This window comes from Erythrolamprus reginae, chromosome Z, assembly GCF_031021105.1.
Source record: "Erythrolamprus reginae isolate rEryReg1 chromosome Z, rEryReg1.hap1, whole genome shotgun sequence".
Lineage (NCBI taxonomy): Eukaryota > Metazoa > Chordata > Lepidosauria > Squamata > Dipsadidae > Erythrolamprus > Erythrolamprus reginae.
Genome location: NC_091963.1, coordinates 52,957,181 through 52,979,373, shown reverse-complemented (window position 1 = coordinate 52,979,373; position 22,193 = coordinate 52,957,181). Strand labels below are relative to the sequence as shown.

Here is a 22,193-nt window from a genome sequence, read left to right as displayed (position 1 = left end):
GCAGGTAAGTAATGAAGATTTAATGAGCTGGTTAGCCGGTATGCTGGCAAGAATTGCCTAAGAACCAAGATTATGGGTCCCTTTCCTCAGTGGATACCACCCAGAAGGCTCGCATGACATATCGCATTTTTCGGTGTATAAGATGCACCTGTGTATAAGACGTACCTAGATTTTAGAGGAGGAAAACAAGTAAAAAAGTATTCTGAACCAAATGGTGTAGTATTAAATAGTAATAGTAATAGTAACCTCTCTAGCCATGAGGGGGTGGGTTTGTGGCTCCCAGTGTTCTCTGTGGGAAATGTCTCCCTTCTTTTCTTCTTTTCCTTCTTTCCCTCCCTCCTCCCTCCCTCTCCACTTCTCTCTTTCCCTTTTCTTTTTTCTCTCCACTTCTATGTCTCTCTTTTCCTCTCTCTCATTCTCTCCCTCCAGATCTCTCTCATTTCTGTGTATCTCTCCCTCTCTCCCCCCCTTTTCTTTCTCATTTGTTTCTTTCTCTCCCCATTTTGCTCTCATTTCTCTGTTTCATTTGTTTTTCTCTCTATTTCCTCTCCCTCTCCCTTTTTCTTTCTTTCCCCTTCTCTCTCATTTGTTTCCCTCTTCTCCCTCTCTCATTCTCTCTCGCGCTCTCTCTCTCTCAATCTTTCATTTCTCTCCCTTCTCTCTCATTTGCCTCTATTTCCTCTACCACATTCTTTCCCTCCATTATTTTCTCATTTCTCTCTCTCCCTTTTTCTCTCTCATTCGCTCCCCCTTTCACTTCCCCACTCTCTTTTTCCATTCCTGTCTCTCCCATGTGTGTGTGTGTACACTTTAAAAAAAAATTATTAGTTTTAATTACAATACAGTGATACCTTGTCTTACGAACTTAATTGGTTCTGGGACGAGGTTCGTAAGGTGAAAAGTTAGTAAGATGAAACAATGTTTCCCATACGAATCAATTGAAAAGCCGAATAATGCGTGCAAGCCCAAAACTTTTGCCTTATTACCACCGGCATTCAGATCCTTGTTCAAGGGTGGGTGGAGGGGGGGGGGGGAGACAGCGCAGGCTGCCTGGAGGGAGCCTCGTGGGTGGATTGACACTCGTAGGAAGCTGCCTGGCGGCTTGTCAACCGGTGGGGCTTCCACCTTCCTTGAAAGTTTTCGGTGACGGCAAAGGAGAATCCCGGCGCTTTGGCTTCAAACAATGCTCCCTTGACAAGATGCCCCCCTTCCTCCTCCTCCGGAGCCAGCGGGGACAGCCACATGCTCCCCTTTGTTTTCCCGGCCAAAGAAGCAGCGCCCAATTGAAGTAGCGATCCGGAGTCCTAATCTGGCCACTGAATTTCCTCCCTCTGTTTGATCCTGGGCAATCCCGTCTAGGAGAAACCACTGCGAGTCCTCTTCGCCCCTCCTGCCCACCAGAAAGAGAAAGAGAAGGAGAAAGAGTGGAAGGGAAAGATAGGGGGAATGTGTTTGTGTGTGTGTGAGAGAGAGAGAGAGAGAGAGGGGCTGACTGCCTCTCCTTTGCAATGACACCCGAGGACGAGAGAGCAGCTGAGGGATGGGCAAACACGGCTTTCTTTATTTCCCCCCCCTCGTCCTTTCAACTGTCTCCTCAGAAGCTTCCTCCCATACGTGCCTCACGCAGCTTTCCTGCCTCATGTTTCCCTGGAGGTGTGTGTGTGGGTGTGGGTGTGGATGGGGGGGGGGTGGCTTCTCGGTCTTTCCCGGAGCTGTTGTCCACTCTCCGACCGAACGTGTTTTCGTGGTGTGCTGGGCTGGCCCTCATGAAACCCGGGTGGGGACTATCTATCTATCTACTGTATCCACCCATTTATCCATCCATCTATCTAGAGGCTTGCATGAGAAAGGAATGGAAACAATTGCCAGTCCTGGATATGTAATGAAAGTTGGGGGGGGGGGGGCTTTCACCTGGGATAGGGACGAAGCAGCCAGGCAGCTTCGGGTATCTTTGCAAAGGAGAGGCAGTCAGCCTCTCCCTCTCTCTCTCTCTCTCTCTCACACACACACACACACACACACGTACACACACACCTCTCTCTTTCCTTTCCTCTCTCCTTCTCTTTCTCTTTCTTCACTCTTGAGTTTGGTTGCTTTCTTGTAGACATCCTATCTATCCATCCACCCACCCACCCATCCATTTATCCATCTATCTAGAGGCTTGCCTGAGAACTCAACGGAAACAGTTTGATCCTCTTGCCGATCAGAAAGAGAAAGAGAAGGAGAAAGAGATGAAGGGAAAAAGAGAGGGCGGAGTGTGTGTGTGAGAGAGAGAGAAAGAGAGAGAGAGGCTGACTGCCTCTCCTTTGCAAAGATACCCGAAGCTGCCTGGCTACTTCATCCCTATCCCTGGTGAAAGTCCCCCGCCCAACTTTCATTATGTATCCAGGACTGGCAACTGTTTCCATTCCTGTCTTAGGCAAGCCTCTAGATAGATGGATGGATAGGTGGGTGGGTGGGTGGGTGGGTGGGTGGGTGGGTGGGTGGGTGGATGGATGGATAGATAGATAGATAGATAGATAGATAGATAGATAGATAGATAGACAGACAGACAGACAGACAGACAGACAGATAGATAGATAGATAGATAGATAGATAATCAAGTATCAATCATCCATCCGACCAGGAATGGAGAAGGGATCCTAGAGCTGACTTGGCGTGGGGTGGCGCAGGAGCAATGACTCCGTACCCAGGGGCCTTCCCCCCTCCCTCCCAAATGCTTCACATCTTCAGGTTCCTCTTTGCCGGGCAGCTTCAAGCCGGCTCTGGGTGGGAGGAGCGGGGGGAGGCGTCCTGGCTTCAGGCTTTGAGAAGCCCGGAGCTGTGGATTCGGCTTGGAGGGGGCAGGAGCAGCGACTCTGGACCCAGGCACCTGCCCGACTCCCTCCCAAGTGCTTCGCCTCTTCAGGAGGCAGGATCATCTTTGCCGGGTAGCTTGAAGCCGGCTCTGGGTGGGAGGGGCGGGGGGAGGCGTCTTGGCTTTGGGCTTTCAGAAGCCCGGAGCTGCTGATTTGGCTTGGGGGAGGCAGGAACAGCGACTCAGGACCCGGAGCCTGACATCCCCCTCAAGCACTTTGCCCGGCAGGAGGAGAAGGAAGGGGGGCATTTCAACTAGCCGCTGGAAAGCCAAGGGAAAATCCCAGGCACTTCACCTGGCAGTCGGGAGATGGGGAATCCCGGTGGGGAATTCCCAGCGGGGGCGGGAAGAGAATGAGAAATCCAAGCGTTGGCAGTCACAAGCAGGAAAATCCCTGTGGGAGTAAGAGAACGCACATGCAGTAAGAGAGCCCATGCAGCCGGGCTCGGTTCGTAAGATGAAAATGGTTCTTAAGACGAGGCAAACAAATCATAAACTCGAAAAGTTCATATGACAAGGGGTTCGTAAGACGAGGTACCACTGTATAAGACTCACACAGCATAAATCAAGTGTTTTGTGAATTTTGTACACCACCAGACAAACATTCATACCCCACCACCAATCGGGGGTGTTTCTTGTATAAACCATTTGAACCCAAGAGCAAAATATCTATTTACATATTATAAAATGATTCCAATTTGTTTCTTGTAGCTTGGTCTCGGATTCTACTCACCATGTATCATCTTACCTTGTCCCATCAGTTCCTGCAGATTGGTTTCATTAGCTGAATTCATCCTCTTATCCATAATCTCAAATTGAATGTAGTCCACCATGTACCGGTACCAATTTTGCATTGTCCATTTTGTTGCATCCTTCCAACCCAAGACTATTACTGCCTGAGCTCTTTTTATCGTTGCTTTTTTTATTTCTCTAAATTCTCCCATCTCATTACTTTTGACTAATATTGCCATTTCCTTAGTAATTATCCATTGTATATTTAACATCTTATTAATATCCTCTTGCACTTTTTGCCAAAAATTCTGCACTACCGGGCATTCCCAAAACATATGCATAAACACTCCTTTATCTTGACACCCATGCCAACAAATACCCTTAACATTCTGCTGAAAGTATGCACTTATGTAATATTTTCCTTCTCATTTCCCTAACTCTTGTGTTCTTAATTTTCCCTATATTCTCTACTATATTTTTCATCTCTTGTGCCTCTACTTGTATCTCATTTTGCCACCATTTAGTCAATCCTTGGATCACATCCCCATCTGACTGCACTAACATCTTATATATATATTGCTTGCTTGCACCTTGGTACCCTTTTATTATTTTCTCTAACTCTATCTCCTCCCTAAATAGTGCTACTTTATTCTCCCTTTCATTCAGATATTTACATATTGCATTTGTTTGTAGCCATCTTCCCTTACCCAACCACCATTCTATTCCATTTCTACTTGGTCTCCCATCCTTCTCGTATAACTGTTCTATCTTAATTATCCCTCTCCCCTTCAACTCTCCTGTAACACTATTTAGATTTGTTTCGTTATCTCTATTACATATAGCGATGACAGTTTTGATTTATATAATCCTATTTTCCCGTGCCATTTTTTCCAAATTTCCATAGTCCATTTCATGGGACCTATTGATTTATCTAAGTCACTCCTATTCCACCTTATAAAAATTAATTCTCTATTCTTCATCCCATTTATCTGTTTTTCCAATTTCACCCATTTATTTTCGAATAATTGCAGCTCCATTAATCTTTCAATTTGAAATGCTTCTCTATACAATTCCAAACAAGGAATTCCCTACCCACTCTCTTTTTCATTCGCTATTAACCACTTTTTCCTTATTCTTGGTTTCTTATCTTCTTCAACCCAATAATTAAGTTTTTTATCCCACTCTCTAAACTTGGATGCTAATAAACCCTCTGGCAATACCTGAAATAGGTACATCATTTTGGGAACTATCATAATTTTTAATGTTCTTATTTTAGTCATTCTTAGCTTTTTCTCTTTCCAACTCCTCATCTGTTTCAACATTTTCCTCCATATTAGTCTATAATTCACCTCCTCGATTTTCGCTGGGTTTCTCAATAACCAAATTCCCAAATATTTAATTTTCTTTAATCCTAACTTCAACCCTGATTTTTTTCTAATTTCTATCTGCTCTCTCGATATTGTATTTAAACACATAATCTCTGATTTTTCCATATTGACCGACAATCCCGATTCCTGTGTAAACTCTTGCAAAATATTTCTTATGCCTTTAATCATCTCCATCAGAGTCTGGGTCAATATAATTGCATCATCTGCAAATAGGTTTAGTTTCATTTCTAATTCCTCTGTTTTATATCCCCCCCAAGTATTATCTTGTCTTATCTTATTAGCTAATGTCTCTATTGCTATTACAAATAACATTGGAGATAAAGGACATGCCTGCTTGGTGCCATTTTGTATTTTAATTCTCTGCATTCTTTGTCCATTCACCCTTATATACATTTCATTCCATTTGTATAACTCTTTTATAATTCCACAAAATTTGTCCCCCATATTTAATTCCTTACATAGTTTGTATAAATAACTATGATAAACTTTATCAAAAGCTTTATAAACATCTAATTTCAAAATTCCCAATTTCCTTTTAGTAACAGTAGCATGGTGCATCACATTTATTACATTTCTAATTGGTTCACTTATCTTCCTACCCTTCAGAAATCCATACTGATCCTCTTCAATTATTTTTGGTAAAATATTTTCGAATCTGTTTGCCAATATCTTCATAAATATTTTATAATCTTGATTTGCCAAACTAATAGGATGGTAGGACCCAGGCTCTCTTAAATCTTGATCAATCTTCAGGGTGGTAACAATCTCTGAAAGCTTCCATGTCTGTGGGATATCATGAGTTAACAATATATTATTAAACAATTTCCCCAAATGCGGCAACAGTTCATTCATATAAGTTTTATAAAATTCTCCTGTAAACCCCTCCAGGCCCGGTGCTTTGGCTTGTTTTTACCATTTAATTACTCTAGCAATTTCATCTTGTGTAATTTCTGCATTCAATATTTGTTTATCTTCTTCAGTTACTATTTTCCCAACGTTAAGGACTCCTATATTTACCTGCTCCTCTTTATACAAATCCTCATAATATTTTCTCATTATCTTCTCTAGCTGCTCTTTACCATATCTAACCTCTCCACTATGGTCTCTCAGTGCTAATATACATGATTTTTCTTTCCCCTTCTTCAAATATCTTGCCATTTGTTGCATTGGCTTTGTCCCCCAGCTCAATATTTTTTGTCACGTCATCATTCTCATCTTATTCCATTGGATCTCATCATACACCATCAATTGTTTCCTTTTCAATTTCAATAGAATATTCCAATTCCTACTCTTAGTTAATCTCAGCTGCTCTTGTATCAAATCTATTTCACTTATCTTTCTTTCCCTTTCTCTATCCCACCTCTTTCTGATATCTGCTTCCATACATTTACATTGTCCCCTCATATAAGCCTTACCCTCTTGAACCATTTCCAAAAACAGGTGAGGGCTGGGTTTTCGTCTCTCCTCTTCTTTGGGTGCTTTTTGCCATATGATTTAAATGAAGAGTCACTTCTCTCTCTCTTTTGTTTCTCTCTTTTTCCTCTGATTCTCTGCCTCCATCATTTTCTCATTTCTCTCTTTTTCTCCTCCTTTTGCTGTCATTTCTCTCCCTTTCATTTCTGTTTTTCTCTTCCCTCTCCCTCTCTTTTTCCTTCTCTCTCCTTCTCGCTCTCATTTGTTTGTTCTTCCTCGTTCATTCCCTCCATCAGTTTCTCATTTTTCTCTTTCCCTTTTTCTCTCACATTCTCTCCCCCCTCCCTCCCCTTCTCTCTTTCCCTCTCATCTCTTTCTCTCTTGGGACCAGCCAGCAGCCTACCCCATTTCTGAGCTTATCCTCTGGTTTCACCCAGAACTACACCACTTCCAGGTTTTTCTGCTGATCGAGCAGGATCGCCTCTTCTCCTGTGCTCTGTGCTGCGATCTGTCTCTCTCTGGGCTCTGCCTCCCAAGATATACTGAGGGAACGCTGTACCCGGTTCTCCGCAGCTGAGGAATATTGCTGAGGCCATGCAGCAGCCCTCAACAGGAGCCTGGCACCTCAGCTCTAGGGATGCCCCCAAAGACAGGAGATTGTAGTGGGGGCTGATGGAGCTGAGCCCCCTCCTGTGGGATGATCAGTACCGCACCGTGAGCCTCCTCTGCTGGCTGGATGCATCTGCATGCGTGGAATCCTCCTCGTGAGCGGCTCCCAGAAGCTCCACTGCGCACCCAGCAACAAAGCCTCGCATTCCAGGTGGCTTCTGGGGCCTCCAGGTGGTAGGGACAAGGGGGCATGCCACTGAGTTAGCAGGGCCCGGTGGAGGCAGAAGGGAAGCCGCCACCGCCTCCTTCGCCGGACCTGGCTAACTCAGCGCCATGCCCTCCCCCTTGTTCCTGCCACGCGGAGGCCCCAGCAGCCACCTGGAATGCAAGGCTTTGCTACTGGGTGAACATTTCTGCACACAATGAAATGAAAATTGAAATAAAAAATAATGCTTATTGGTTTATTTTGCTCATAAAAGCCCCCCCCCCCTTTTGTGATTTTTTTTTTCAACTTATAGGTAGTTTTGCCTGCAAACGACATACAATTTTACTAAATTTGGTGTGGAATTACTAGATTGAACATTTCTGAACATAATGATATGAAAATTGAACTGAAAAAAATGATGCTTATTTGTTTATTTTGCTCATAAAAGGGCTGTCCCCATCCCCCGTTTTTTCAAGCATGTCACTTTATAAATTTTTCTAGGCCCCTAATTCCAAATATTTTCAATACCTTTGGCATTGGATTATCAGTTTGAACATTTCTAAACATAATGAAATGAAAATTGAAGTGAAAACATTGATGCTTATTTGTTTATTTTGCACATAAAAGTTCCCCCGCTGTGTTCAATTATTTCAATTTATATTTATTTATATTTCAAAATTACATACCTGTTTTTAGTAAAATAGATTTCTTTCATAAAATTAGTTGTCTGGCTATCTTGTGCTTGCTTTTCAAAAGGATATTCCCAATATTTCTAGCCAAATCTATATAAAAAGTGAAATTAATGGCACACAGCAAGGCCAAGGGGGGTGACCAAAATAAACAAGTAAGCATCATTTTTTTCAGTTCATTTCTATTTTTCTTATGATCAGGTATGTTCAATTTAGTATATCAAAACTTTTGGGGGGAAATTCCTTAGAGATTTGTAGCTGAAAAAAATATAAACTGACATGAAATGCTCAAAAAATGGGGGGGTGGCCTTTTTGATGAAAATAAAAATATAAGCATCAATTTTTTTCAGTTCAATTTTCATATCATTATGTTCAGAAATGTTCAAACTAGTTTCCCAGTGAAAACAGTTTTCAAAAAACCCCCAAATTTAAGTACCTAAAAAAATATTTTTGGTCTGGGTCGTATACAACCAGAAAAAGACTCAACATGAGGTTTTTTTTACCCAGAGAAAAGCTAGCTCCCACCCCCAAAAAATATTTTTATGATGATCATCAATGTTAAATTGAGTACATGAATGCCTAAGATATTAAAAATATTTCGGATCTGGAGCCTAAAAAAATTTAAAGTGAAAATGGTTGCGAGCAGCTGGAGGAGAGGCCTTATTTCTGATTTTAAAAAAACCAATAAGCATCATTTTTTTCAGTTCATTTATATTTTTCTTATGATCAGGAATGTTCAAACTAGTAATCCCACACCAAATTTAGTAAAATTATACACATTTTGAAGGCTAAACTATCTATAAATTGAAAAAAAAATCACAAAAAAGAGGCGGGCGGACTTTTATGAACAAAATAAACCAATAAGCATTATTTTTTATTTCAACTTTCATTTCATTGTGTGCAGAAATGTTCAACCTAGTTTACAAGGGAAAGAAGTTTTCAAATTGACCAAATATAGGCACTTAAAATAAAGAATTTTCGGTGCAGGTCACATAGACTCGTAAACAGTACAAGTGGGACTTTTTTTGTCCGGCAAAAACTAAGCCCCCCCCAAAAAAATTTCATAGAGAGAGCCCCTGAAATGATGAAAAGTCATGAAATTTCAAGTTTCAGAAATGCAGGGAAATTTTTTTACAGGATCTCAAACTTCGATTTCGTGTTGCACAGACTCGAATAGAACAGCAGGGTTAAGGCACTAGAAAAAATGATGGAACAGGATCAAAACCAGGCTTAGTCTCCCATCATATCCCTAAATGCAGCCAACTTAGGGTCTTCTTCCTCAACCTCCAATACCTCATCAACCCATGGCTACTTCTCCAGTTGGCTCATTCCAGAGCCTCCATTGATGGCTGTTGACAAAGACTGGTCCCCTGAACATCCTGAGGCGCCCAACTGCTTCCATACGGGACAGGACAACAGTATTCCTCCTCAAGGGAATCAGAGGCCAGCGCCAACTGCCTCCTTTAGCTGCAGGTCTATGCTCTGGGGCAGATGCTTGGCATCAATTGCCCCCCCCCACTGTGCAAGCGTATTCTCTTCTTTTTTTTTAAATAAAGTTTTATTGATTTTTAAAAGTTTACATAGAACAAACATATAACAGTGCACAGTGCATGTGCCCATCACCTAACAATAACACACACCCCATCACCCCCACCATCCATACAAGAGGATTCAAGAAAATTTAATTATTTATCTGTTATTCCTTGGCTCTATCTTGCATCAGGTATTACTAAAAGAGTGATTGCAATTTATTTTTCATATTTACATCACAGATTCTACTTAACATATAATCTTTTACCTTATTCCATCGCACCATCAACTTCTCCAATTTGTTCTCATCGAAATTATTTAATCTTATTTCCATGATTTCAAAATGTATGTGGTCCACCATGTACCAGTACCAATTTTGTAATGTCCATTTTGTAGAATCTTTCCAACCTAATACCATCACCGCTTGGGCACTTTCCAATGCTGCGGCTTTGATTTCCTTAAATTCTCCTAGTTCCCTATATTTAATTAAAATTGCTATTTCTTTTGTGATTATCCAGTTAATGTTTAACATTTTGTTAATTTCGTTCTGCACTACATTCCAAAATTTCTGAATTTCTGCACACTCCCAGAGCATATGCATAAAAATTCCCTTTTCCTGGCACCCATGCCAACATTTACCCTTCTCTTTCCCCTGGAAGTGTGCAATTTGTACTGGTGTATAGTACCATTTATGTAAAATTTTCCTTCTCATCTCTCTAACTCTCGTATTTTTAATCTTATATATATTTTCTATTATTTCTTTCATTTCCCTTTCATCTATTTGTAAATCATCTTGCCAGCATCTTGTCAAAGTTTTTGTTACTTCCTCTTCCGTCTGCAATAGCATTCTGTATATGTTGCCGGCTTGTGCTTTGCTCTCATTTATCTTTTCTCTTATTTTTTCTAAGCAATTTTCTTCTCGTAAGAAAGCTTCTTTATTCTCACTTTTATTTAAATATGTACTTATTGCATTAATCTGCAACCATTTCTGTTTACCAATCCACCATTCCAATCGAGTTCTGCTGACTCTTCCATCTTTCTCATATAATTGTTCAATTCTCGTTATCCCTTTACTATTTAATACTTTAATGATTCTACTTAAGTTAACATCATCCCCTATATTCAATACATATAACGTTGATAGCCTGGATACCCTTATTCCACTTTTCCTCTGCCATTTATACCATATTTCTAAACATGCTTTAAAAGGATCACTTAATTTACTGGTTTCTATTCTACTCCAATTTTTAAATAATAATTCTTTATTGTTTATATTATTGATTTCTTTTTCTAACTCTACCCATTTCTTTCCCCCCCATAACTGTAGTTCCATTAACCTTTCCATTTGAAACGCATTTCTATATAATACTAGGCACGGGCTGCCCCAACCTCCCTCTTTCTCTTGTGCAAACTGCCAATGCTTCCTTATTCTGGTTTTTTTGTCTCCTTCAATCCAATAACTTAATTTGTTATCCCATTCTCTTAGTTTTGCCTCAGGAAAACTACCCGGTAGAACCTGAAACAAATACATCATTGTTGGTATTATCATCATCTTGAGGCCCCTAATCTTAGCAATTCTTCTTAACTTTTTACCCTTCCAATTTTTTATCTGCTTCTGGATTTTTTTCCATATTAGATTATAATTAGCCGTCACTATTTTTATTGGATTCTTAAACAACCAAATTCCCAAATATTTCATTTTTTTGCAACCTAATTTCAATCCTGATATTTTTTGTATCTCGATTTGCTCTTTAGGGACAGTATTTAGACATATTATCTCTGGTTTCTCTATATTAACCTTAAGTCCAGATTGATCTTTAAATTCCTGGAGCAATATCATTATTTTTTTCATCATTTCTATTGGGGTTTCGGACATCACTATAGCATCATCTGCAAACAAATTTAATTTCAATTCAAATTTCCCTATTTCATAACCTCTCCATTCCTTATCGTTTCTAATTTTGTTTGCTAAAGTCTCAATTGCTAATGCAAATAACATTGGGGATAGTGGGCAACCCTGCTTAGTTCCATTCTGAATTTTAATCATTTCTGTTCTGTTACCATTTACTCTAATTTGAGCTATATTATCCTTATATATTGCTTCTATAATTCTACAGAATGAATCTCCCATATTTAAATCTTTACATAGTTGAAATAGGTAATCGTGGTTAACTTTATCAAAAGCTTTATAGACATCTAATTTTAGAATACTTAGTTTTCTTTTGGTATTGGTAGCATGGTGTAAAACATTGACCACATTCCTTATTGGTTCATAAATCTTCCTTCCTTTAACAAATCCGTATTGATCTTCTGCAATTACTTTCGGTAAGATATTTTCCACCCTGTTTGCCAATATTTTCATAAATATTTTATAATCCTGATTTAATAAGCTGATAGGGCGATAAGAACCTGGGTCAGTTAAATCACGATCTGGTTTTGGGACCGTTATAATTTCTGACATTTTCCACGTCTGTGGAGTTTCAAAAGTCTCCATTACATTGTTAAACAATTTTTCCATATGCGGTAATAGTTCATTCATATACATTTTATAATATTCAGCAGTAAAACCATCTGGACCTGGGGCTTTAGCAGGTTTCAACCCTTTAATAACTCTAGATATCTCATCATTTGTAATTTTTGCATTTAGCATTTGTCTATCCTCTTCCTTTAATTTATTTTTAACCTCTATAGTTTGCGAAATAACATACTCTTTTTTGTATAAATTCCCATAAAAATCTCTTATTATTTTTTCCATTTCTAGATTACTACGTTTAATTAGGCCTTCCTTATATTTTAAAGCAGAGATGTGGGATTTCTCTTTTCTTTTTTTCAGATAATGTACCATTTGCTTCATTGATTTATTACCCCATCCCCTAATTCTATGTTTTATAATCATCTTCATTTTATTCCATCTTTCTTCATCAAGTAATTGTAATTTCTTTTTCTTAAGTAATAATAATGAATTCCATTCTCTATTTCTTGTAATTTTTAAAGTTTCTTGGATTAAATCTATTTCTCTTAACAAATTGTTCCTCTCAGCTTCCCAGGATTTCCTAATAAAAGCTTCAGTACTAATGCAATTACCCCTCATAACAGCCTTATGTGTATCCCAGACTATTGTTTGTTTAATCTCACCTGTTGCATTAGTACAAAAGAATCCATTCAGTTCCCTTTGTAATTTAATTCTATTCTCCTCATTAGCTGAAACCAGAGGGTTGTATCTCCATATCCATTGTTTCCTACAGCTCTCTATCTCAATCACTGCCAGGAGAGGTGCGTGATCTGATAACCAGATACTTTTCACTTCCACTTTCTTAAGCTTTGCCTCATCTGTCTTATTAATTAACATATAATCAATACAACTAAATTTATTGTGTCTTGCAGAATAAAAGTTATCTCTGTTTACAATGTCTCCATGTAAATCCGTCATATTGATTTTATTTAAGTGTAACTTTTTCCCCCCCTCCCTGCTGTTAATTCCAAGTTAAAATCGCCTGCTAAAATCACTATACCTTCCACAAAATTGTCTAGTTTCCGTTTTACATTTATTATAAATTGTTTTGCATTTACATTAGGAGCATAAATTACCGCTAAGGTTACTAACTTATTTTTTATTTTCCCCTTAATAAATAACATTCTGCCATCTTTGTCCCTTTTAATATTAATTAATTGAAAATAAACCCTTCGATTAAACAAGATGGCGACTCCTCTTGAACTGGTTGTCCCTCTCGACTCATAAACTTTCTGCCACTCACTATTTGTAACTAATCTATCTGTTTTTTCCCTTCCTTTATGAGTTTCTGATAAAAGTAAAATATCAACTTTACTGTCCCTAGCTAGCTTCATGATTCTAAAACACTTTTTCTGTGATGAAAGACCATTTACATTCAACGATAATAACCCTATATCACCCATTTACATAATTTTAAATACATTTCCCCCTCCTGCAAAACAGAGCCTACCGGAAAAATGTTTTTTAGTTACCATGAATCCCCACCCTAGTGCCTTCCCCCGACCCCCCCCCCCCCAGGGGGAGGCAACGAAAAAAACTTTCGTTATCGAGAGGCACTCCTGGATCTGCGTTCCACCAGAAAGCTCCCCCCTTCCTCCCCATTTTGCAACGTATCAAAAGATTCCCCACTCCTTCCCTCCTCTCCCTTTATTAGTTAGCGAAGAAAACCAAGAAAAAAATACACAAAAAAAGATTAATTAGTTGAAAATCATAATACCATATTAGCAAGTCAGCTCACTTCAGTTTATTATTTTTTCTTCTGGCGGGTGACCCTTGGCTCGTCCCTCTTCTCTTTCTCTTTCTCTTGGAGAGAGTCCAGTTCCTTCTGGAGTGCTGCGATCTTCTCCGCCCTGCTTTGTTCTGCTACCCGGATCGGTTGGAGCATAAACAGCTCACTCTCTGCTGCTTTTGGCCGGCTTTTCGACGTCTGTGCCTGGGACTCTCCATCCGGATTTAACCCCAACTGATAAAGTAACTTTCTTCCCTCTTCCAACGATCTCGCCTGGAAAGCCTTGGAATCTTTAAAAACAAATATTGTAGCTAGATAACGCCATGAAAATTTAATTCCATTTTCATAAAGTTGGGAGGTCACTTCTCTCATCTGGTTTCTCATCCTGAGGGTCTCAGCAGACAGATCTTTTAAAACGCGTATTGGAATAGCTTTGTAACGTAAGTTTAAAATCTGCTTCAACTCTTTGAATATTTCTGCCGCTCTCCTTTCTGAGGCAAACCTTACGATAATGTCTTTTGAATCCCCTCGGTTTTGGGATCCAAAAGCCCAATGGGCTCTTTCAAATTCTTGTAGATCACATTTAACCTTGTTTTCATTGAACCACTGAAGAATTTCTTGAATAAGATGTTTGCTCTCCGCAAAGTCTTAAGAAAACCCCTCAGACGAAGATTAGACCTACGTTGTCTGTCCTCCAAGTTAATGATGCGGAGTTCCTGGCGAGACTTCCCCACCTCCAGTTTCCCAATTCTTTGATCTTGTGTTTTGGATTGTTCTTTCAAGTCTGCCATTCCAGCCCCGATAATTCCTTCTTCATATCTTGGAGCAGCTGTCCCATGTCAGCAAATGCTTTAAGCAACGAATCCATCTTTCCTTCCAACTCCGTAGTAGACGCCATCTTTCCTTTGTTCTCGCTTCTTCACTTACACACGTTGAAAACTATTGCTTGCTTCAACTTTTAACTCCTTCTCATAAGGTTTTCAACAGCTTTGTTCAATTCGCTTCCTCTCAATCCACTTTCACCAAGCTAGAGAGGGTTGTCAGGGGTTAACTTTTACTTTTCCTTCTTCACATGAGGGAGCCTTCTCTCGGTGCGTCTATCTAGGGCGACGCATGCGCAGATCCCCGTGCAAGCGTATTCTCAAGGCATTACTACTGGCATACAGCAACGGCCTTCAATTACTCCAGTCAGAAGCCAGCCTTAGGATGTGTGGCTCATTGTACCTGCACATTATCCATACCAGGATTCCCTAGTAGAACAATCCCTATTGTGTTTAAAAGATTGTTAAAATAAAATAAAAAATAAAAAATGTAGGAGGAAATGTAGGTGGAACTGCTAAAAAAAACCACTCCACCCGATATAGATTTTAAAAAGTTGAAAAAGTTAAAAGTATAAAATATTTTGTTAAAATGTTTAAATGTAAAATAGAGTTAAAAATTTAAAAATTAAAAAAATTAAAAGTATAAATATAAATGAGCTAAAAAGAAAGCCTATTTACTTTTAGAGGATATTTTTATTTAAATAATATTTCCTGGAGACAGACCAAGCTTTGGTGGTTGTGGACTAATAAGGCATGGGGAAAAGAAAGAAGCACCATGGAACCAGCCTAGGATCTCTCCCACCAGAGAAGAATGCAAAACAACCTAAAATTGAAGAGCTCTTTGCTGGCAAGAGGCTTGTAAGTAAATCTACCCCAACCCCTCCACTTTCAACAGTCTAGAGAGGCCTCTAGTTGGTGTCTTAACCAGCTGTGCCAGAGCTGCTCCTGTAAAGGCCTCTACTATATTCTTACTTTTGCATGTAAGGGCACTGGGGATATTCCAGTCAACATCAGGCATGTTGAAATCACCCATAACCACAATATCTCCCTTTAGTGCCATTTGGGTAATTTCATCCACCATCTTGTTGTCATATTCCTTGGATTGCCCTGGAGGCCTATAGATCACCCCAATTCTAATGACAGAACCTTCTTTATTTTGCATGCAAATCCAGAGAGTCTCCAGATCTTGACATGTATGGATATTTCCCATTCATTAGAATCCTTAAACCATGTCTCAGTTATGGCAACGAGATCCAAATTAGCTCTAAATATTATGGCCATTAACTCACAGAGCTTGTTGCTCACGCTTCGAGCATTCGTGCACATTACCCGAAGAACATTATTTTCATTATTAGTTTGCCCCTTATCATCAACAACTACATCTATTTTATTTGCAGCTCCCTTTTCATAAGCTTCCAAAAACTGATTTATCCTCATTGGTCGGGGACAGAAATCACCCACATCAGTTACATCTCTGTCCCCTTTACCTAGTTGGTAAATATTAAATTTGTCACTATTTGTCAACATTGAATTTTTCTTCTCATGGATTAAGGCCATCGAGTTCAATCTTCACAAATTAGGCTTCTCCCCAGATTTAATACTCGAGATGAACTATGATCTAGCAGGACAGACTTTGTGACAAAGGGTGGAGGACATCGAGAGGCAGGAGGACTTGGATAGAGCTCCGCTGTTTCTGGCCCCAGATGCCACTAGATTAGATTAGATTAGATTTATTGGATTTATATGCCGCCCCTCTCCGCAGACTCAGGGCGGCTCACAACAATGGCAAAATCAGTACATAGTGACAAATTTAATATTTACCAATCTAATTACAGTTTTAGGTTAAAAAAATTCATAAAAGCAACCCCAATATATATAAAAAACAAGCACACAATCAATCAAGCACCAAAACAACATGGTGGAGATGTCTCAATTCCCGCATGCCTAACGGCAGAGGTGGCTTTTAAGGTGTTTACGAAAGGCCAGGAGGGTGGGGGCAATTCTAATCTCTGGGGGGAGCTTGTTCCAGAGGATCGGGGCTGCCACAGAGAAGGCTCTTCCCCTGAGTCCCACCAAACGACGTTGTATAGTCGACGGTACCCGGAGAAGGCCAACTCTGTGGGACCTAACTGGTCACTGGGATTCATGCGGCAGGTGGTCCTGGAGATATTCTGGTCCAATGCCATGAACGGCTTTATAAGTCATAACCAACATTGAATTGTGACCGGAAACTGATTGGCAACCAATGCAGACTGAGGAGTGTTGGTGTAACATGAGCATACCTTGGGAAGCCCATGTTTGCTCTTGCAGCTGCATTCTGCATGATCTGAAGTTTCTGAACACTCTTCAAAGGTAGCCCCATGTAGAGAGCATTACAGTAGTCGAGCCTCGAGGTGATGAGGGCATGAGTGACTGTGAGCAGTGAGTCCTGGTCCAGATAGGGCCGCAACTGGTGCACCAGGTGAACCTGGGCAAACGCCCCCCTCGCCACAGCTGAAAGATGGTTCTCTAATGTAAGCTGTGGATCGAGAAGGACGCCCAAGTTGCGGGCCCTCTCTGAGGGGGTCAATAATTCCCCCCCAGGGTTATGGATGGACAGCTGGAATTGTCCCTGGGAGGCAAAACCCACAGCCACTCCGTCTTATCGAGGTTGAGGTTGAGTCTGTTGACACCCATCCAGACCCTAACAGCCTCCAGGCACCGGCACATCACTTCCGCTGCTTCATTGACTGGACATGGGGTGCAGATGTACAGCTGGGTATGATCAGCGTACTGATGATACCTCACCCCATGCCCCTGGATGATCTCACCCAGCAGTTTCATGTAAATAGCAGGGGGGAGAGGACGGACCCCTGAGGCACCCCACAAAGGAGTAACCTAGAAGTCGATTTCTGTTCCCCCACTAACACCGACTGCGACTGACCGGAGAGGTAGGAGGTGAACCACTAAAGGACAGTGCCTCCCACTCCCAAACCCTCCAGCCAGCGCAGAAGGATACCATGGTCAATGGTATCAAAAGCCGCTAAGAGATCAAGAAGCACCAGGACATAGGATAAACCCCTGTCCCGGGCCCGCCAGATATCATCCATCAACACGAGCAAAGCAGTTTCCATGCGGTAGCCGGGCCTGAAACCTGACTGTTGAGGCTCTAGATAATCGGCTTCTTCCAAGGACCGCTGGAGCGCCGCCACCTTCTCGACAACCTTCCCCATAAAGGGAAGGTTGGAGACTGGACAATAGTTATTAAGTACGGCTGGGTCCAGGGAAGGCTTCATTGTTTTCAATGCTTTTGTATTTAGAAAGAAAAAAGAAAGAAAAAAGAAAAACACTTCTTCCATAAAGTTGTTCCGAGACATTATTTTCTTCAGTTTCTTCAGCAAGTTAAAGTATAACGATCAAATCTTTCTAATTAATTCAACAATAGGCAGATAGTTCATTTGCAATATTTTTGTATTTTAAAAAAGAAGGAAAAAACAGTTCTTGGGTATTTTGCTATTCCAGAGGCTTTCTGCTTTTGCCACATCGCCAATCAGCTGCTTCCTCCATTTTTGGCAAACAAGTTTTCCAAATTAAATCAAGGCAAATTTCTTTTTTAAAAGATCTCATGTCTCCTTTGGTAGCAACACTCACCAACACAGTTTTTAATTCTCCTACCTCTCTCCAGCGCTAAGCTTGATTGTCTCTTTACAGGTGTTATAAAGCTTCTTGAAAAATCCTTCTGTTGCGGTGTTGGTGCTGCAGCTTTGTCGCCGTTCACACCGCCGCCTCCATACCTTCCAAAATAGTTGAAATTAACACACTTTAACTTAAAAAAAAGTCAAATATGTCAATTCCATTTGGAAAAATCTGCTATTCATTAAGCTATGAAAAAATGTATTTCTTGGCATAAGCTTGGATCTGGGAAATAAAAATCTTATTGATTAGTGAAACTTCACAAGTGAAAAATAAAGGGAGAGTTGGCTCAAATAAACCATTAAAGCAGTGCATTAAATTTATGAAAATATGCACAGAAATTCTTATATGGTATATTGCTGATTTTTAAAAATATTATTTTTCCCAAGGACTCAAATTAGGTCAATTTTTTCAGTTGTTGCTATAATCTCTACTGCTATCATGAAGATTGTGTTATTCATTGCCCTGATTTTTTCCTCAATCAAATAGAAACAAACTATATTAGGAACTGAGTTTTGCACTTGGTTTTCAAGGAAATGTCTGGTGCAAAGCTCCACTGAAGGATTTTGCACGTTGGCAGATGTTTTCCTACCTAAGGGATAGGAAAAAAAATCTGCCAACTTTGTAGATGGATATGATTGAACAGAGGTGAATCAATGTAAGCTTCAAGAGGAAAATGTTGGAATTTTTCTGCAGCCTAACAGATTGTAGCATGTATTTAAGTGAAGGGAAAGCAACCAGTCTTTTTTTATTCCCAGTATAGGCAGATTTCTTTAGAGAGTTCTGAAAGATTGCTGAAAGAGTCTCAGAGTCTTCAAATTCCTCACATCCTTTTCTATAGGTTTTCTGATAAGCATAACAATCAGTTTTGGACCTTTTCTGGCAAGCTAAGCTGGACTGCCTGAGCGGAGAATTCTCGTTGTCATTTCTGGACTTCTATCATATTTTCTCCATTCTGTCTCCATGGCAACAGGCTTCATTCAGACCTAAGAGAAATCATGCAAGCTTTAAAAAAAAACAATTATGTAAACCTCTTACCTTATTTCCACTCATCTAAGTCTTTGAAAACAAAACAAGAATTAAAATCCAGTCACTGAGACAACTACTCAATTTCATTTATAGGGAAGCTATCTTCCTGAACACCTTATTTACTCCAAAATGTCCCAATATGAAAAAGGAAACTTTTGCCACTACATTATGCCTTTGTATGCTATATGTTCAGTATTTCATAAATATTCTTGAACAATTGTTAAAGGAGGCAGCTTGTAACCCAAAATATATCAACAAGATTTCTACTAAGGTAATGAAATATTTGCAAGCAACCAGTGAAGTTCATAGAGCACCAAGGACTCCACATTATAAACACACCCAAAAGCTCTTTTTCTGTACATCATACAAACATGTTTCAAATCAGTTTACTGAGGAACTGTTGCTCTCTCTGTGAGAGAGAATAGAAAAGAGGGATGGACTCTTTTAAAAAAACATGCACTGAAACACAAAACCACTCTTTTATAAATACTTTAATTTTTCATATTTTGAAACCACCCATCTTCTCAAATAGGGACTCTGGGAGGTATATAGTAAAATAATGAAATATAAAACAGTATATAAAATTGAATTATTAAAGTTAATATTTTAAGTTAAAAATGTAAAATATTATTAATCACATTTATGCACCAAACATTTCAAGAAGATCTGAAAAACATCCCCAGTAAATGAAAGGGTGCAATGACTAGCTGTGGATTGAAAATTGTGAATATGCTTGCAGCTCAATGTATTTAGTATGATGATAATTACATTTTAAGAAACTGAGAATAACTCTGGTAAAAATGATTGACAAAGGCAAAGGAGGTCTTTCATGGCAATAACCAATTCCATGACTGCATGCTCCTTTAGGTTCTCCATACAAGACTTCAGATTTGTTTTAACTCTAATTTGTTTTAAGGCTAGGAGAGTGGAGGTCTGTCTCACCTCCAGGAGAAGAATATTCCATGTGGTGGGGACAAAATAGAGAATGCTTTCTTTCTAGACTCCACCAGTTGCCATTCTTTAAATGATGGTGCTCACACTATATTTCCACTGTCTGATTGGATAGTGTTGTGGTTCAGCCTGAGGCTGCTCAGGGACCGGCTGTGCCTCTGCTGGAGGATGACAGCGAAGAGAAGGGGGCTGAGCAGTCGGATGGGGGAGAGGACAGTCAGGAATGGGATGAAGGAGAACAGCATGAGAGCCCCCGGGGGGGGGGGCTCTCCCCAGCCAGTAGTTTGGAGTCATTAGGTGATGAAGCACAAGCCGTCATTGAGCTGCGACAGAGACGTTCAGATCAAAGAAAGGAGCAATTAAAGAAGTATTATCAGCACTGAATTAGGAACAGCTGGGCTTGGATGTGGTCCTCCTTAGCAGGGTTTAAAAGGCAGGCAAGCCCTTGAAGCCACGTGGAGTGTTATCAGTTGGAGTTACGGTGACCTGCTTTGTTCTCGATGTCTTTGTTCCTGGCTTGTGGCCCAGCAGTTTGGAAGACCCGTGGGAGGTGTAAGTCTGCTATCTACAGCCTCGTCTTGGCAGCAAGAATCCTGTATTGCTGCATGGACTTTTGCCTTCGTGGATATATTTGAAGATACGTTTTCCTGTTTGTAAGGACATTTTCTGTTACCTGTGTTTTTCTTGAATTTTATAAACTGCCTTTGGCTTTTACTGGTGTGTCTGGCTTCTCTTTTTGGGTTGGTCTTGGCTTCCGGAGTGACCCAGACAGAACAGATAGGATGGGTCAATGTGATGGAACAAAAATGGTCCTATGCCATATGGGACTTTGTAGTTCATAACCAATGTCTTGAATTGGATCCAAAACAAATGGCATCCAATACAGTTTGTGCCAGATGCGGAATAAAAATGCGGACACAGCTGGAAGTAATGGGTCACTTTATTAATTAACATATTAAATTAACTGATTATTAACTAATAATCAGGACCTGCAGAGGCCAATCATAAAATAGGGCAGAAATTCCTGATGGTAGACCTTCCTTGGCAACTATTGGCGTAGCTCCTTGCCGATCAAGGTGAGGGGTCAAACCCCTCACTATGTTCTAGGCTACACCCACAAAACATGTAAGAGGGGCTCACCATTCAATCCCCATCTGAGAATAGGGTTTGGTGAGTCCCAAGGGCATCCCCCCTCTATTTACTCAGACAGGTTCCTGCCCCGTGTTCCTGGCGAGGGGCCACCCATCATCTTCCAAAAGAGGCCCTAAAGGAGAATGCACAGTTGCATTCATTTCTTCCCCTTATCTGCCAGGGAGGGGGGGGGCAGATTTCTATCTTGGCCCCCCTACTCCCCCCCTCAGCCTGCACAAACTCACACAGGCACCTCTGCAGGTCCACCAAGAATACGTCATTCCCCTCATCTGCAAGGTGAATGCCATCAGCTCTGTAGAGCCCAGGTCTGTATATTCTCATCTCTGGATGTTAGACTAAACAGCCATCCAACTCCTTCACAATCCTGCCCAACACCTTGTTAACTGTCTTCCTAGCCCCATTGACTACCTTTGGGGATGCTGCATTGCACCACACCACCTTTGAAAGGATGTCCGAACACAGCAGTCGCATGTCAGGCCACTACTCGCTGAGGACCCACAGGTCTTCATGGGCTTGATAGCACATGGCCAAGCCCTTCAACACACTGAGGTCATTGCCACCCAAGTGCAAGATCAACCACTTGAGGGCTACCACCATGTGGTGCTCGCCCAACAGCAAGGCAAAGAGCCCCTCCCAGCAGAGACCTCTGTGGCCCAGCCAGACAACATCGGCCCAACGGCTCAGTGACAGCTGCGTCCCAATGGAGGCAGTTCTCCCTCCAGCCCAGAAGATCATACTGTGGCCGCAAAGCAGTATTGTGGGTTTTTCCCTCGGCAGTAAATCTGGAATTAGAACAAAGTGGTGTCAGTCAAATCCAGTGAGACAACCACCCTATTCGGATGACCAAATGTATGTCTGATAGGCATTTGACCGCCAATGGCCAATGGTCATAATGCTAGTATCT

At 40.7% G+C, this 22,193-nt stretch overlaps 1 long non-coding RNA gene across 3 annotated transcripts in view; it reads left to right on the top strand.

Moving 5' to 3' along the window:
- The window catches only part of LOC139153404 (uncharacterized), a 31,240-nt gene extending 10,389 nt beyond the window's left edge, over positions 1-20,851 (top strand). For 2 of the 3 annotated variants that reach the window (XR_011556816.1, XR_011556815.1), the window contains exon 6: positions 18,916-20,851. This is a non-coding gene — a long non-coding RNA (uncharacterized lncRNA). The remainder of the gene's footprint in view (positions 1-18,915) is intronic. The other variant, XR_011556817.1, reaches the window with a different exon arrangement.
- Positions 20,852-22,193: the final 1,342 nt, after the last annotated feature.